This window comes from Delphinapterus leucas, chromosome 7, assembly GCF_059928025.1.
Source record: "Delphinapterus leucas isolate spDelLeu-1000000601 "Yukka" chromosome 7, BTC_Dleu_Yukka2, whole genome shotgun sequence".
NCBI lineage: Eukaryota > Metazoa > Chordata > Mammalia > Artiodactyla > Monodontidae > Delphinapterus > Delphinapterus leucas.
This window is the reverse complement of record NC_143135.1, coordinates 88,225,597-88,234,377: the sequence shown is the minus strand read 5'-3', so window position 1 is coordinate 88,234,377 and position 8,781 is coordinate 88,225,597. Positions and strand designations below refer to the sequence as shown.

General features: G+C 39.9%; 1 long non-coding RNA gene across 1 annotated transcript; it reads right to left on the bottom strand.

The window, feature by feature from the left end:
• Positions 1 to 211: 211 nt before the first annotated feature.
• LOC111168041 (uncharacterized) lies at positions 212 to 8,103 on the bottom strand. Its single transcript, XR_002642958.2, has 3 exons — positions 7,486 to 8,103; positions 5,095 to 5,217; positions 212 to 2,070 (listed from the first exon to the last, which is right to left on the bottom strand). It is a non-coding gene; the product is annotated as an uncharacterized LOC111168041 (long non-coding RNA).
• Positions 8,104 to 8,781: the final 678 nt, after the last annotated feature.

Here is an 8,781-nt window from a genome sequence, read left to right as displayed (position 1 = left end):
ATGGACTTTAAAAAAAATTTGCTGTTTTCCAGAAAGATGCTATGGACTATAAATCCAATGTAACAGTGTTGTGACGATTTCTCATAAAACATATCTTTTACAGAAAAAAATTATGAGTCAGTTCTTTGTATTTGGAGGACTTCCCAGGAATTTGTGTGGTCTCATGGGCCAGAAGGTGGGCACTGATTACCTGTATTAACAGCCACTGTGAACAATGTTGTCCTATGAAATCAAAGCCGCACTTAGGTTGTTGCTATAACTTCTGAGATGCTTTCAAAAGAAAGCACAAGATGCAAACCATACTGCAAATGAAGCACTTTAATAACGCAGCAACAAAATTAATTCTTAAAAACAAGATTCAAAATTCAAGGAATTTTGAGCTTTTAAAAAAGATTTACATCTTTTGAACACAAAACAGAGTCAGCTCTCTTTTGGGCTCATTATAAAGACCAAATCATGGTTACCTTCACAGAAAATAGTTTTGTTATTTCTTCTTGTTCCTTGGTAGATAATTGGAGGTCAGGTCAGGTTGATCTAATTCAGGGGAGGTTCTGCTCAAAATAAAGACAGCTGATGCAGAGAAGAAACAGCCTACGCTGATGTTGCCTCGGATAAGCTATGTTGGCATAAGTGTTCTTTTGCCATTTTAAAGTGACCAGTTCAAAGCTCAAAACCACAAACAGACCCTGGGATTTACAGCATATGGGATATTATCTCTTATGACTTCGTGAGGAAGCACTGGATTTCAAACCAGTGATTCTTTGGAACACTTCTGTGCTGTAATTACTTATTTTCTTATTCTGCTTATTTTTAACCAATCAAAAGTCAGCTTAAAAGTATTCATAGTACCTGGATATGCAAGATTCAGAATACCAAGCCATTTTTTTTCAGAGTTATTTATCTGAACTAATAACAAAGAATTCAGACTGAATTGCTGTACAGTTCTTGCCTTTTCACCTCTTTCCTCTTATATATTCCACCCTTGTAATAAACAACTGGTTCTGCTCAGCCAGTGTGATGGATCCATAACCACCCTCCCCTTCCCTTCCTTTTGTGGTTTGCTGCTGTATAAAAGGAGGACACAGTGATGACTGCCTCATAAACAATAAACACTGGCTTTTACCAAAATGGAGAAAGAATGATATCCAACAGGGGCCATGCCTCTGTGCCTCATTGTAGAGAAGAGGAAACACATCAGCATTATACGTTGGGAGGATGTAAGTTTCCAAAGAGACTGGTGATGGTGGCATGGGTGCGTGCTGGGTGGACTGAGGTGTGGCTGGAGTCAATGTAGCATGGAGGAGGTTGGGTACAGCAGTGACTGGCCATCTTCCCATCACAGTCACACTACAGGGCTGTCCGCAGAAACCCTCTCTCGTTTCAATCAGGCAGATGTTTAATTAGCCTAGTCTTCTCTAGTACTCTTGGAGGTATTCAGAAAACATCCTGGGCGCTGGAGAAGAAAAATATTCTTTCAGCACCACTGGTGACTTTTCTTTTTTCTTCTTTTTTTTAAAAAAATTTGTTTATTTTATTTTTGGCTGCATTGTGTCTTCCTTGCCGCATGTAAGCTTTTCTCTAGCTGCGGCGAGCAGGGGCTACTCTTCGTTGCAGTGCGTGGGCTTCTCATTCCGGTGGCTTCTCTTGTTTCGGAGCACAGGCTCTAGGCATGCAGGCTTCAGTTGTTGTGGCACGAGGGCTCAGTATTTGTGGCTCACAGGCTTAGTCGCTCTGTGGCATGTGGGATCTTCCTGGACCAGGGATTGAACCCATGTCCCATGCATTGGCAGGCAGATTCTTAACCACTGCGCTACCAGGAAAGCCCTGGTGACTTTTACATTCAAACCCAGACAAAACTCAGCTGAAGTGGAGAACTACTCACTTATCTAAGGGGTCAGACTTAGGGCTGGCTGTGAAGCTGTTTCTCTGTGTGGTTTGAACGCATCCTAGTCAGAGTAGAGTTGCAATTGCAGTGGGAACAAGGTAGCAAGGAGAGAGGGTGGGGTGTTGCAGGCAGTTTGGTCACGTGTACATACAGGGTGGCAGGTGTATCAGTGTAGTCACGTGCTCCTGGCCACAAAGAAGAGGAAAGAGTAGGTCAGCTTCAACTCTGCGTCAGCATAAGGCAGACTTACAGCAAAGCCATCTCTCACAGTTCTGAAAATCAGAGGAGTCCATGTGCTTTCTGAATCTGCCTTGGCAAATCCTATTTAAGTTATTTTACTCCTTTACCAGTAATTTAATGTGCAAAGAAAAAGATGCAGTAAAAGTATAAACAGTAGGTGCTATAAAGCACTTTAAAAGGAAAGAAGCCATTCCACAGACATTTTAATGAGGAAGATAAAAGAGCAACAACATTTTTAGAGTATATATTTTACGCAAAAATTTTACTTGAAGTCGTCTAATGAATATGTCAAGCTGAAGCAGTGATTATTTTGTTTTGAATTAAAATTAATTTGTCTATTTATTCAAACTCTAAATTATGGGGGAGAAAATGTATGGAGCTTAAATCATCCTCTAATTTTGGAGTAACTTTTTTACTGTTTATTCATGAAGCACTTTCAGCAAGGCACTCACAGCCTTTTAAATGATTGAAAGAAAATAAAGCTCAAGATGAAGCAGAGTAGAAGCTCAGAGCTTAAGTTCTGGTTCTGGCCTCCTGTTTTTGTCTTCTTGGGTTTAGATACTGACTTAGTACACAGACAGTCTAGTGATGGAGAAAATTGACATGAGTAGCATGATAAACATTTGAGGACCAAGATCCTTAAACTATAAAGTATTTCAGAATGTGGAAGATCAGGAAGAAAATGGATTACGATGGCTTGGAATCTCTGATAAAATGATGATGATAAAGTTTTAGAACTATATTTTTCCTTTTCAGAGCACAGATTATGAAGTTCCTAGGACCAACTATGAGATTTCTTTATCTAAAATACTTTAGCATAGTATTTTTTCTGGCTAAGTCATTGCTTTTCTCATAAAATTTTAATTTTTATCTGGGCTTGATTGGCACCTTTTTCAATAATGTTGACATGATCTTTTATTATTCTGTGTGTGTGTGTATAATGTATATATATCTCTTTGGTATATAGAAGTTTATACACAGAAATTACATAGAAGATATATTTAGAAGCAATAAAATTTTCATTTACAAATAGGAAATCACACTGGAATCTGGAAGACTAAAAGGACAATTGTAAAGGAGAAGTAGGAATGTCTGGCCAGTATTGAGTAATAAATTGTTGTTGATTGAATGAATAAGGGAAACTCCTCCTTCATTAAAAGACCTTTGCGATTAGTAGTGAAAAAACATGATGGCATATAATAACCACTTCTTTCTACATAATGTCGTTCTTAGAATATCCTTGGGAAATGAGTAGGTCAGATGTCATTGTTATTCCTATTTGCTGATAAGGAAATTGCAGTTTGAAGTTTGAAAAGCCTTGTTCAGAACTGGTAAGTGACAAGGCTGAGGCTTGGCTTCAGTCAGATGATTCTAAATTCTCTGCATTTTGCTACTCTTGATTTCTGTCCTGTGTGTGTGTGCGTGTGTGCATGTGTGTGTGTGTGTGTGTGTGTACAGTGAAGTAGCCCAGTTTTCAGTGATTGCTACTGCGAGTGTAACCGAAAGTGGGGTCCAGCTCCTCGCTGCTCAAATGCCAATAAAGAGGCAAGGTTGGTGTAAAGGAAAATTTGCTTCATTTCAGATGCCGGCAACTGGAGGGGTGGACAGACTCCTGTCCAAAGGCCGACTCCACCCTACCCCACGCCCTGACAACCAGGGGCACGAGCTTTTATAGACAGAGGGAGGGGGCTACATGCAGAAAGAGTCAGCTCTGACAGTCATCCTGAAATTGGTCATCGGTGGTCTGGCCAGTGTCATCTTGATTGTTTTAAGTAAAATTAATCTTCAGTTCCAGGGTTGTGTTTTTCCAATTTCCTTGAGGCCAGTTCTCAGAATTGTGGCAGCTTATGTCATGGCTACAGTCTGGTCATCATATAGTTAACCTCTTCCACCTGATGGGGGTTTCAGTATCTATAAGATAGCTCACATGATATGGCTCAGAATATTATCTATAGCCCTTGAGAAGGAACTAAAGGTACTTGACTTTGCTTACTGACTAAACTATTATTGCTTGGTCTTCTTTGACTGCTTTCCTTTGCTTCTGCATTTTCTCACTTCTCTTATTAAACTTATTTTTGGCTAAAGTTTTTCCACAGACAAAAGGCAGGCTGAGGACATGGGTGAGGGGGAAAGGGCCATAGGGTCCTGCTCCATTTCCCCAGGGTCTGAATGTTTGTGTTCTCCCCAAATTCATATGTTGAAAATCTAATGCCCAAGGTGATGGTATTGGGAGCTGTGGCATTAGGAGGTTTGGGAGGTGATTAATAGGATTAGTATCTTATAAAAGAGGCCTCAGAGAACTCCCTCACCCTTCTGCCATGTGAGGATATGAGGAGAAGTGTGTGACTTGGAAGAAAGCCCTCACGTGAACATGCTGACACTCTGACCTCGGACTTCTAGCCTCCATAAATGTGAGAAATAAATTTCTGTGTTTTGTAAGCCACCAAGTCCATGGTACATGTGTATAGCAGCCAGAACCGACTGAGAAAGCTATCTAACCACAGTGCAAACCAGTCAACTCTTTGTTGTCAGGCCACATGATTTACATTTGATCACATTTTCCAGCTTCCTTTTTTTGCCCCTAATTTTGTAATGTCTATCCTGTGCCACGTTACTGGTTCTGGAACAGTTGCTGAAAAAGGAACTTGTTGAAATGAAAAAAGGGGATAATAAAAGAGAAATGATGAGTTTTACTACAAAGCTACAGGTCCAGGGTCTTTGTGTTGGAGACTTTTCTTAGGCTAGAACATCCATCTCCTGTGTCTGTCCTACACACATGCACAGTCCAGAAGGACATGAAAGAATTTAACAATAACAAACATTCAAGTGTCCACTCCTGCCTTCTGCTCAGTGATGGCTCTCAGTTCTTCATGTGGAAATGGCCATTGGAACAACAAGTAGGACAAAGAGACAGCAAGGAGTTTCTCGGCAGAAGCAGCAGCTCGAAGAAGTAAAATAAATTCACACACCAGGGTTATGTTGTTCCTGGACATTGGAGAGAATAGCTGAAAAGGAGAGATCTGTGTTCTACCAGCAAGAGTCTCTGTCTGGTCTCTTCTTTCTGAGTGTGACCTTTCTCCGTGTCATGCAACCTATGGAGACAATAGAGCATAATCTAATTTTTCACGTGATAACTCCCCTTTCCCTTTGTTGTCACACATTTGTATGACTTAAGATCTGCAGATATATTATACTCTTAACCTTTTCCACAATCCAGGAGTTGACCACAGGGAGAATACAGTAACATTTTGTGTTTATGTAATATATTGTGCCTGAGAACTATTTGTGTTTTGGAGATAGTTCAGCAATGTGTCAGTCTCTGCCTTCTGGTCTCCAGCAGCAAGAGCTGAAGTGCTGACAGTCTTGCGAGCTCCTGCTTCTAAGGTGAAGAACTGGAAGGAGCTGCTAAGCCCATTTCAGGAACCTGGTACACTGGACGGTTGCCTGAGCTCCTAGAGGCCCATGTGAACAGAGAGATGTGGCTTTCTTACTTGTAACAGCAAGGCATAATATTATTTGAACATTGTCTGGGTAAATTAAAGTGTTTAAACCCCAGAATAACCTCTAGACATGGATACAAGTAAACAAATAAGCATAGGCATCCATTAAGATATAGAATGAAATACTAAGCATTTTTAATTAATGCAACAGGAAAAGAAGGAAAAATGAACAGAGAGGACATATAAAAAACAAATAGCAAGATAATGGATTTCACCCAATCATATCAGTAATTACATCATATGCAAATGCAACAAATACTCAAATTGAAAAGCAAAGATGGTCAGATTGAAAAAGTAAAGACCCAATTATATGTTGTTAACAAGACATTCACTTTACATGTAAAGACTCTGGCAGATTGAAGCAAAATTACAGAAAAAAAAATTATGCGAACACTAATCATAAGGAAGCTGGTTTGGCTCTATTAATATCAGACAAAGTAGGCTTCAAGATGGAGAGCTTTATTAGAAGAAAGAGGAGCATTTTATAATTATAAATAGGTCAATTAATCAAGAAGACATAACAATCTTAAATATGTATACACCTAGTAACATATAAAGGTAAAGGTGACAGAATTTAATGGAAAAAATAGAAAAATCCACAGCTATACTCAGAGATTTCAACATTCCTCTTTCAGCAATTGATAAGAAAGTAGGCAAACACCCAGAAAGAATATAAAAGAGAACATAAAGGATATAAATTAAGCAACTTGACTTTTAATTAAACTTTATAGAATGCTGTATGCAAAAATTACAGAATACTCATTATTCTCAAGCACGCATGGAACATTCACAAATATAGACCCTATGCTGGGCTGTACAATGAGCCTCAGTAAATTTAAAAAATCCTACAGGCCACAATAGAATTAAATTCAAAACTAATAACAGAAAGTTATCTGTAAAGTCCTCTTATTTATTTGGAAATTAAATAATTCATTTCTTGATAACATGTGGACAAAAGAAGAAATCATAAATAGAAAATATTTTGAACTAAATGTGAATGAAAATAGAACATATAAAACCATCTAGGTATTTATCCAGCCATAAAAAGAATAAAATAATGCCATTTGAAGCAACATGGATGGACCTAGAGATTATCATACTAAGGGAAGTAAGTCAAACAGAGAAAGAAAAATATCAGATGGGTGGGCCAGAAAGTTCCTTCAGTTTTTAAGTAAAAATAAAAGACATATTTTTCACCAAGAACTTTATTGAACATATTCACCATTTTGTTCCACTACCTTCTGCTATTTTTCAGGCAACTTCACAATTCCATCTTGCCAAAACTTTTTACCTTTTTGAGCAAATAACTGTGCAAGTGCCTTTTACAGTCTTCCAAGGAATTTAAATATTTTTCCATTAAAAGAATTTTGGAGGAACCAAGATGGAGGAGTGGAAGGACGTGCTCTCACTTCCTCTTGCAAGAACACCAGAATCACAACTAGCTGCTGGACAATCATCGACAGGAAGACACTGGAACTCACCAAAAAAAAGATACGCCACATCCAAAGACAAAGGAGAAGCCACAATGAGATGGTAGGAGGGGTGCAATCACAGTAAAATCAAATCCCATAACTGCTGGGTGGGTGACTCACAGACTGGAGAACACTTATACCACAGAAGTCCACCCACTGGAGGGAAGGTTCTGAGCCCCACATCAGGCTTCCCAACCTGGGGGTCTGGAAACAGGAGGAGGAATTCCTAGAGAGTCAGACTTTGAAGGCTGGTGGGATTTCATTGCAGGACTTTGACAGGACTGGGGGAAAGAGAGACTTCACTCTTGGAAGGCACACAAAAAGCAGTGTGTACATTGGGACCCAGGGGAAGGAGCAGTGACCCCAGGGGAGACTGAACCAGACCTACCTGCTAGCGCTGGAGGGTCTCCTGCTGAGGCAGGGGTTGGCTGTGGTTCACTGTGGGGACAAGGACACAGGCAGCAGAAGTTCTGGGAAGTACTCCTTGACGTGAGCCCTCCCAGAGTCCAACATTAGCCCCACCAAGGAGCCTGGCTAGGCTCCAGTGTTGGGTCACCTCAGGCCAAACAACCAACGGGAAGGAAACCCAGCCCCACCCATCAGCAGTCAAGTGATTAAAGTTTTACTGAGCTCTGCCCAACAGAGCAACAGTCAGCTCTACCCATCACCAGTCCCTCCCATCAGGAGACTTGCACAAGCCTCTTAGATAGCCTCATCCACCAGAGGGAAGACAGCAGAGGCAAGAAGAGCTAAAATCCTGCAGCCTATGGAAAAAAAACCCTTTCACAGAAAGATAGACAAGATGAAAAGGCAAAGGGCTATGTAGCAGTTGAAGGAACAAGATAAAACCCCAGAAAAACAACTAAATGAAGTGGAGATAGGCAACCTTCCAGAAAAAGAATTCAGAATAATGATAGTGAAGATGATCCAGGACCTCAGAAAAAGAATGGAGCAAAGATCGAGAAGATGCAAGAAATGTTTAACAAAGACCAAGAAGAATGAAAGAACAAACAAACAGAGATGAACAACACAATAACTGAAATGAAAAATACACTAGAAGGAATCAATAGGAGAATAACTGAGGCAGAAGAACGGATAAGTGACCTGGAAGACAGAATGGTGGAATTCACTGCTGCAGAACAGAATAAAGAAAAAAGAATGAAAGGAAATGAAGACAGCCTAAGAGACCTCTGGGACAAAATTAAATGCAACAACATTTGCATTATAGGGGTCCCAGAAGGAGAAGAGAGAGAGAAAGGACCAGAGAAAATATTTGAAGAGATTGTAGTTGAAAACTTCCCTAACATGGGAAATGAAATAGCCACCCAAGTCCAGGAAGTACAGTGACTCCCATACAGAATAAACCAAAGGAGAAACAGGCCAAGACACATAGTAATCAAATTGGCAAAAACAAAGAAAAATGATTGAAAACAGCAAGAGGAAAACAACAAATAACATACAAGGGAACTCCCATAGGGTTAAAAGGTGATTTCTCAGCAGAAACACTATAAGCCAGAAGGCAGTGGCATGATATACTTAAAGTGATGAAAGGGAAGAACCTACAACCAAGATTACTCTACCCAGCAAGGATCTCATTCAGGTTCAATGGAGAAATCAAAAGCTTTACAGACAAGCAAAAGCTGGGAGAATTCAGCACTACCACACCAGCTCTACAACAAATGCT